General features: G+C 40.8%; 1 pseudogene; it reads right to left on the bottom strand.

The window, feature by feature from the left end:
- Positions 1 to 5,230: 5,230 nt before the first annotated feature.
- On the bottom strand, positions 5,231 to 8,648 carry LOC103716814 (annotated as a pseudogene).
- Positions 8,649 to 9,793: the final 1,145 nt, after the last annotated feature.

Genomic DNA, 9,793 nt, shown 5'->3' with positions numbered 1-9,793 from the left:
AGCACTGCGGTGCATGGAGCGACTGTTTAAAAGCTTCATTTGGGGGCGGCAAGGGGGAAGCAGTGGTGTCCACCTGCTGGCGTGGAATGTGATTTGTCAGTCAACTAGCAGTAGTGGGCCGGAAGTCCACTTCCTGATTGAGCGACGAGAGGTCCTCGTGACCAAATTGGCGGCCAGGTTTCTTCTGGAGCCGTAGAGTCTCTAGGGCTCCCTAATGAGGGCCAAGTACGGAGATCCGACTGACCCAACAGTCTTCCACATAGGCTGGCGCAGCTCCTTCATCTGGAGAGAGATTTGTGCCCGTGCCTCGATTGTTCTTCCGGCGATTAGGTGGGATAATGGAGATGGATGGGCTATCTACGTCTTGGAGGACAGATGGTTGTCTGAGGTGCCGCAGTGTGGTTGGCCCACCTTGTTTGACCTTAGGTGGTTGGATGGGCGTAGAGTCTACGATCTGTTTGTACCAAAAGATCGGAAGTGGAACGAGGATCTCATCCGGCGGGCATTTGGGGAGCAGTTGGCCGAGCAGATCCTGTACTGCCGATTCCCACAGGAGAAGCTGTGGACAGGAGGGTCTAGAGAGAGATTAGGAGGTCAGAGGTGAAAGCCCGAGACTTACTCGAGTTGGTTAGGAGGTCTTCGACTCGGCGGTTTGATGGGAGCTGAATCTAAAGGCTACGTATCCGCCCCAAAGTGGCCTTGTTCATCTAGAAGGTGGCGTAGGGGTGCCTGCCTACCAGAGGCGTGCTGGCTCGGTGAGGAGTGAGGACTCCTCCAGTTTGTGTGGTCTGGCCGAAGGTGAAGGAGTCCATTCTATGTCCTTATTGGATGTCCGTTGGCCGCTCAGATTTGGGGACGTGCCTTGGCCTCCTCCGAGCCGCGACAGGAATGGTTGTCAATCTGGAACTTTTCTGGCTTCCTGCAAAATTTCTCATGGAGGCCCGACTTTGAGAAGCAGGGGATCAGTGTTGCCTATCTAGCCTACCACTGTTGGCTGGATAGAAACACCCTGATCTTCGAGGACAACACAGTGCATCCAAGGGTCGTGGCGAACAGAGCCCTACTTCATGCTGCGGAGGTCATTGGCACTACTGCGTCGTCATCACTAGGAACGGCTAGGGACATCTGGGACTCTTATTCTTCCATTGCAACGTCCAGGATCTTACTTGTCTTCTGGGAGCCCCCACCCCATAGCTTTCTCAAAGTGAACTTCGACAGTAGTGTTGGTGAGGGAGGGAGTAGTGGAGGTGTGAGATTTGTCATCAAAGCCTACGACGCCAGACTGGTAGCGGACGGGGTCGATGAATCTTCGATACTTTCGACTATCAGTGCCGAGCTTAGGGCCCCATAGGAAGGCACCACCTATGGGAGGCATGTCTTGGGAGCGGACTGCATCTTTCTCAAGAGAGACTCGGCCACGGTAATCGAATGGGTTTGGGGTCGGCGCGACACTACCGGCGGGGTGCCACTGCTCCACAACATATTCGAACTTTTGGGAGTGTGACTTCTTTTGGGCCACACATATTTATAAAGAGGCGAATAGTGCAGTTGACTAGGTTGCCTTCTACGTGGCTCATCACTCCGGTAGTTTTATTTAGGAGGACCACGTGTCTGCTCCTTCCCCTTTGTGCAATCTCCTTTTTTCTAATCTTGTTGGCTGCACCCATACCCGTCGTGTGTGAGGCATTGTTGTACCAAAAAAATTATATTATGACAACCAATATAATATAAATGGTACTACTACCAAAAATATTATAATTATTTTAGTGCTATAATAAAGTATTACAATATTATAATTATATTATTTTATTTTATGTTATGTAACATGGTATTGTATAATAATTATTAATAATATGATTATACTATAACAATATTACTATAATAATACTAAAATAAATATCTAGTATTTATGGTATTCCTATATAACTAATATTAGAATATTATTAATACAATATAATATTAATTATATTATATTATAATATTTTCTTACATAATAATATCAATATTACTGGAAACTTTTCTTTTTCAACTATTCCAAAATTTTTAATGACTAAACAGATTTTAGCATAAATATCTCGTATAGTTTTTTATATTCCCATTTTCTTATGCTCGCAATCTTCCGGAAGAAAAAAAAAACGAAAGAAAATACCCGAACTGACGTTGATGTCCAGGATTCTCATTGGTGATCAAGCTGGCAATCTGTACGGTGACAGCTAAAAAAGGCAGGAAAAAAAATACGAAACTTTGTCATGTTGTTCATGATTTTTTTTTTACTTTGGGTATTGTTCATGATTTGATCGATAAATCGTAAGCTCGACAAACTGCACCAATCCTCTCGTTCCACGTTTGGCGCAAGGAAAGACAAAGTTCGCCCAGCATTGCCTCTGGCTTTCCTCAAGTCACAAGTCAATACGGGCGTCATCCGGCCCAAAGCAGCCCATGGGTGTGGTCGGTAAAGCCGGCAAAAGATGGGCTATACTCTGAAAACACTATGCTGAGAATTTCAATTACGGGCACCAAATCCTGCAGCACATTGGGTCCACCATCTCGATATCGAAACAAAAATCAAAATCGAAATAATCATATCCTTTCTCGATATATTTAGTTTATAATTAAAATCAAGATAAGATTTGAATTTAATTAAATGATTGGAATGAAAATTACTTATTTCCAATTCTACTTTTTTTAAAAGTTCAACTTCTTCCAACCAAATATACTTTTTGTGTCGGTATCCTCATCCTATTAGCCATAACACTAGGTCCACTCTATTCTTCCATATTCATGAGTTGAAACGATATCGAACCTGACATAATTGGACTTGACATAACCCCGACTCAATGTTACGGATCCATACTTCTTTGCTCTTCATTCACAGTCTTAATGAAGTAGGAGAAATTTGTTCCCCCTTTTTCTCAAAAAATTTAAAAAGGAAATTACAGATCTATACTCCATGGCACAAAGCCTCAAACTAGTAGAGTGGTAGATTCTGATCAATGTACCAAGTTAATGGACCAGGCCTTGTTACAAGCATTTTATTTGTATTTTGGAATTCATTTTATATCCGAGTATCTTAGATTCTAGACCATACCTCATCTTCTCTTTTTTTTTGTTCTTTTTTTTTCCATTTCGGATCCTTGATTTTATATGCAAAGTCCCATACCAACATCCCTTCTGGCTAACAAAGCCAAATCCATTTGACGACACATTAACATTCGGTGGTGAAATATTATTTGTTTTTGGTACAACGGCGGCTCAGGTCCTACGGGTGTGGATACGACCAACAAATTCAAAAATAACAAAGCAGAAAAAGACTCCAGCACTATCTCGCGCTCCTTCCAAACAAAATCTCTAGAATATATTACTTGACGTAAGATGATATTTCTTTTTCAAATAATCATACAAAACATTTCAAACTATTTATAAATTTTAATTTTTTTCTAAATTTTAATTTAGTGTAATTAGATTATCAAATTTATAAATTCATTCAACTCAAATTCTGGCTATAAATTCTATTTAGCTGCTGTGATAGAATTGTCATTTAATATCACATGATATCACGTGATAGTTTTCGTCGTAACAGTCGTACAGAATTTATAGTCAGAATATGAATTGAACGAATGTAAAAATTCGATGATCTAATTATACTAAATTAAAATTTATAAAAAACTAATTTTTTTAAATAATTTAAAATTTTGTATAATTTTTATTTATTTTAACTGTAATAAAAAAAAAGAAAGAAGAGTCCTGCGCAAATGGAAGACCTTTGCATACCCTACTGACAAATGTTCCCTAGTACACTAGTGCCAGACGCGTCAATCGCCCATGGCCGTAAGAAAAAACTTGGGTCCGTGATGCCTCAAAAAACATCGTTAGAGAGGAGGTAGCAATATGGTTGGCCTCTGATTTCTGGTTTCGTAACATGTGCTGGACTCTGTTCCCTTTGTTAACACTTGTACGCAAGTGTATATGTATACATACACACACATAAGCACAAACACCATCACCTCTCCTAGGATCTTGTCGATCGATCTCCTTTCATATTTGATCATTATCTCCTCTTCTAGGATCTAGTTGATCGATCTCCATTCAGATTCCATCAAACCAATATTAGATGATGGGGATCCAACATATCTATCATTGATAATCCAAACTATTGTATATGATCTATTACTTTTATGGTGTTTCTACAACAAAAACTGTGCAATTTGAAAACCGAAGTTTATGCATCAAGTCATCAAAAAATATGTATTACTTCGTTAAGCTTAAAACTATACAATTTTTGCCTACTTGATATATAGGTTACATATCTCTAAATCACATAAATTTTTTTATATAAATAATTTTAAATATAGTAGATCATGTTCAACAGCTTGGAACATCGATCTTCGACTCACATCATCTACTATTAATCTGACTGATCTAAGTGGATTTTCACTTGATTATATCCTAGTGAAACCCTCCCTCTCTTTTTTTTTCTATACACACACACATATAGACATTATGTATGTATATAGACACACACATACACAATGTATATATACACACACACACATACACAATGTATATATATATATATATATATATATATATATATATATATATATATATATATATATATATATATATATAAAAGAGGGAGAAAGAGAAAGAGTGATGATAATTGATAAAGAAGAAGTTATATATAAAGCACCTTAGCCATGGAGGCTGAAGACCTCAATGAAAGGTGGTATCTCTTCCAGTGGCATCATAATTTTCTTTTTCTTTATTTTTTTTGTTTGATAATTGCATAATTTCCTGCAGTTATTAGGGATCCTAGGTTCAAAAATCTACATTTAATTGCACATTTAGTTGCATTAATGAATTTCCTGAAAATCAGAAGAAACAGGCAATTTACTAATTGCAATTTTATTTTCAATCATGCTCCTTGTAGAACTTCTAACCCAACCTTTCAAGAGAATGAAGCATGCAAACAAGTTGATCCAGCATTGTCAACTGTAATTTGAACAGCTGCCTCTAGATATATTTTTGTTTCAAAATATTCACCCAAAAATCCTCAGCAGGATTAATTACAAATGGATTGTGTTAACCATGATTTCTATGTAGTTTCTCTATCATCGGGTCCTCCCCCTTTTGCTGTTATTGAGTTTGTCTCTGAGAGCCCTTAGGACATAATGGATAAGTTCCACAACACCATCATTTCTCACAGACCATAAAATGGTGCAAACAACAATAAAGAAAATTTAATTTCCAATAGCCAAGAGCAAACTTGAATTGCCTGAATACAATTTTGCTCTTGCATCATTAGGAAAGTTGCAGCTATGTGGCTGTCCAGAGAAAAGCAATAAAATAGTCTATAAGAGGCAGAGAAAATGATACAAAAACGATATGAGTTCTATCAAATTCTTGGCATCTCCGAGTTGCTATCCATCTTAAAAGGGAAAAAAAAGAAAATTTAAAATTTAAAAACAAACATTTCTCCTGGTATATCTCAATGTCAACATGACAGCCTAAAGAGCATCTCTACAAGATTAGCCAATTCACTATAGTGTCAATAGCCTCAAGTCAGTAAGTAGAGCAGTTACCTAACAGAAAACAAAGCACCAGCTACCCATGAAAACTGATTCCAGCAGTCACCTGAAAGAACAGCAATTTGAGCAAATTAAACTAAATGTGAGGGTAGTATGATAGCGCAAGTAAACAGGGTAAAGGCTTCATCGCGAAACCTATCAGGAAATTATATATTTGATAAGTGACGAGATATAGATAAAAAGAATGATCAGAGCATGAAAATCTAAAAATTTAGAGGCCTGGACCCTGAGAGTCCTGACAAACTTGTGCACGCGGTATAGAAATTCCTAGGTAGAGACTAGAGATTGACTATGTCTAAGTACCAAGGGAGTCTGCTGGTTGTTGTCATTCTGGAAGGTATGCTTGGATAGTAGTCCACCCTTTCCGGCAGTGAATTGATGGGGCAAGTTCCTAAGGAGGCCTTCCGCCATTTGCCCAAAAAATCACAATTCTCTGGTCACCATCCAAAAGGGCATATTTGATTTGAAGAATGCACATGCCTCATTTTGACAATACAATAGAAGCCCCTGCACTCCTGAAATTATAACATATTACATGAAATCAAGTATTACAAATTGCATAGGAATGATTTTCTAGGAACATCATGACTTCTTAGTTCAACAGAATCATGTCATAGATTGGCCTTTTCATATTGCAGAATTTGAAGCAATTTATGCTCAAAGAATCAAACTATCATAAGAATACATGAATAGCCGACAATATTAGCTCTACTATGAAATAAGGTTTGATAGCAAGTGCCTTGCAACCAGTTCTTACATTCCAAGTAGTTGGCTTCCACATGAGATTCGTCCGGTACAGCACGAAAATCAACTTCCATCCTTTCCCTGCCTCCCAATGTGACTGGAAGCATATGGAAGAACCTTCTAAGCTGGCCAACATACATAAATGCTCTGGAAAGGAAAGCTGCATATGCACATGAAGCAATACAACCAATTCATAAAACATATTGATGGCTTCCTCATTTTTACCTTTGATCTGAATGCTGGTATTCCAAGTTATAAATTGGTTTCGGAAACATTTTCCCATCACCCATCTTCTTTAGTTTTGTTAAACTGTTCTGCAGTGATAATCGCAGATAGACTAATTTATGACAGCATCAGCATCCATCTTATCTCAGCCGTATGACGGAACCAATTTCTCAGCATCCCGGAGTCTCCCTGCCTACCATCTGAAAGAATTTGACGAGTCTTGGCATTGACTTGTTGCCCTTTATGGCTCATCTCTTCTAGATAATGCTCAGCTCTATCAAAATTCCCTGCCTTGCACAAACCATATACCAACATATTATAGATAACTGAGTTTGGTTCAAAACCATGCCTTTCCATATCACACAATAGCTCTTCTGCAGCATCAAATTGTTCAGTATCACAAAAACCCTCTACCATGGTCGAATAGGTGATTAGATCAGGTTTAAGGCCCCGCCTTTCCATAGCACCTATTAGCCCTTGTGCAGCCTCAACTTTACCAATCTTGCAGAAACCATCCATCAATGTGGTATACATAACCACATCCGGTTTGAATCCTTTCTCCATGATCTCCTCAAAAAGCTTGCTGGCTTCCTCCATCTTCCCCAATTTGCAAAACCCGCTGATCAAACTATTGTAAGAAGCGATATCATTGAATCCACTAGCTTCTATTGCACGAAAGAGCTGCAGTGCAATTTCCACTCTGCCTCCTTTGCACAACCCATCGAGCAACGTGCCATACATTTGCTTGTCAGGCTCTAACCCTTGTTTGCCTCATCACATCCAAAAGATTTAGCGTCTCTTCTAGCTTCCCATCTCTATAAAGCCCACTAATAACTGTTGTGTAGGTGACTATATTCGGCCGAAGACCGCATATCACCATCTGGTCTAACATTCTCATTGCATTGTCTGCCTGCCCATTAACGCAGAGCCCATGAATCATAGTATTATAGGTCACCACATTGGGTGCCACTCCCTTCTCTGGCATCTCGGAAAAAAGCATCTTTGCTTCGATTATCATCCTCTTTCGACACAAGACATCAATAAAACTAGTATAAGAGACAACATCTCCCGCAATTCCTGATTTACTCATCCTCCCATAGAGAGCCTTTGCTGCATGGATCTTAAACTGCTTAGACAACGCAGTCAGAACACAGTTACAATTAACCATGCTCGGTTCCAATCCAAGTTGCAACATTTCCTGAATCAAACCCAAGCCCAGCTCCGAATTTGAGCAACCTCGCGACACGAGACCAATCAACATGGCATAGGTGTAGCCATTTGGACTCGGCCCATTCTCCCTCATCTCACGTAGAACCTTAAAAGCATCGGAACCTCGGTTTTCATTGCAGAAGCCCTTGATCACAGTGTTGAAGGAGACAATATCGGGGCGGTAACTTCGTTCGCGGATTTCGTCGAACACCTTGAGGGCGAGGTCCAGTTGGCGCGTCTGGCAATAGCAGTGGATGAGGATGTTGAGGGAGACCAAATCGGCGGAGAGACCGGACTCGCGGAGCGAGTGGTAGAGGGAGATGACGGACTCGAACTGGCGGGATTTGGAGAGATGGGCGAAGACGAGGTTGACGGAGGTAGCGGGAGGACGGGAGAGGGGGGAGTGGAAAGAGCGACGGAGGACGGAGACGGCGGCGGGGACGTCGCCGGAGTCGAGGTGGGATCGGAGGAGGTCGTCGAGGCGGTGGGGCGGGGGATCAGCCGGAGAATGGGCAGCGACGGCAAGGGCTCGAACCCTAGAAGAAGAAGAAACACTATTTATGAGAAGAAGCGTTGTCCTTCGTACAGAGATCATTTTTTTCCTTTTCTTTCTTTTCTTTTCGGCGGCGGCGAGGAAGAAGAATACGATGCTCCACCGCAGGAGAGGTTATAATGTTATATGCAAGAATTGCCCATCCACAGTGCTTCTTGCTTTATTTCAAAAATGAATTTTGATGAAGCCCGCCCGCCGGTGATGATTAGGCGGGAGTGGTATTTATGACCAGAAACCATGGTGCCACATTGCTGCGAAGGATCTCGTTCCTTCGAAGCCCTGGTATTTGAGGCGGAGCTCAGAGCAGCATAAGAAGAACTTTTCTATATGAGATATGTTTTGGAGGCTGGTTGTATCATCCTAAGGAGAACTCAGTCTCATTGATTGCGTGCCTTTGGAAGGAGGGGTAGAAGAAGGTGGAGCATCCGCTTCTGAGCGACATATGATGGATGCCACGGGAGTGCCGGGCTCTCCAGGTCAGTCATGTCCTTCAGCAGGTGAACTAAGTTGCTGACTATGAGCCGTCTTATTTGCTGCTTATCATTCGGAAGAGTTTATCTGGACCAGCACTCTTCAATTTCTTTTGCTTTGTGTAGCCTTTTTACTTGTGATGTAGCTGGTTGTGCTCAAACTAGAGCAGTACAAGCAATCGATTCACCAAAAAAAAAATATCTATTAATATTTACATTTTTTTATAAACTATTACAGAAAAAGTACTGCTATCAATCACCGCTAATCATCATGGCTCAACTGATCTGAAATGTGATTAAGCAGTGATTAGTACCGGGTGATGTATAGCTTTTGCTTCACATGAAAGTTTCATACATTAAATTCAAGATAAGTTGGTAATATAACAAGTGCCGGCTAGTGGGTTGCACGCACTATTTTTAAATTCATACTAGAATACCATGGTACTCAGGCAGAAATATACTCAAGGAAGTAATTACTACAATCATTTTTATTGGACATGTGAGGATCCGTGCGGGCGTGTATTTAGTCCAACATCGGTTATCCGCTGGATAGATCTTGGGTACTTATATAGGATCAAGGAACCCAAACAATAACTTCCGGCTAGCCATTTTGGGTGAGATCCTGAGTTGTTACAAATGGTATCAGAGCGGACCCGGCTCATAACTTATGTGGACTGGAGGACACTGCAGCACGGATCCATTGGGGTTGACCACGGACCGATCGTGGTGTTTGTGATTAGATTTGAATGGATTTGAACCCTTAGCCTGATGAGGATGTCAGGGCTTGAACGGGGGGAATATGTGAGGATCCGTGCGGGCGTGTGTTTAGTCCCACATCGGTTATTCGCTGAGTAGATCTTGGGTACTTATACAGGATCAAGGAACCCAAACAATAACTTTCGGCTAGCCATTTTGGGTGAGATCCTGAGTTGTTACAGGACAGTCTCTGGAAAAATTTCGGGGCAAGCTGAGGCTGAAGTATTGAGAAATAACACAGCTTCAAG

The sequence above is a fragment of the Phoenix dactylifera genome, chromosome 4 (assembly GCF_009389715.1).
Source record: "Phoenix dactylifera cultivar Barhee BC4 chromosome 4, palm_55x_up_171113_PBpolish2nd_filt_p, whole genome shotgun sequence".
In the NCBI taxonomy this organism is placed as follows: Eukaryota; Viridiplantae; Streptophyta; class Magnoliopsida; order Arecales; family Arecaceae; genus Phoenix; species Phoenix dactylifera.
Note: the sequence above shows the minus strand (reverse complement) of the source record. Positions and strands in the feature narration are given on the sequence as shown.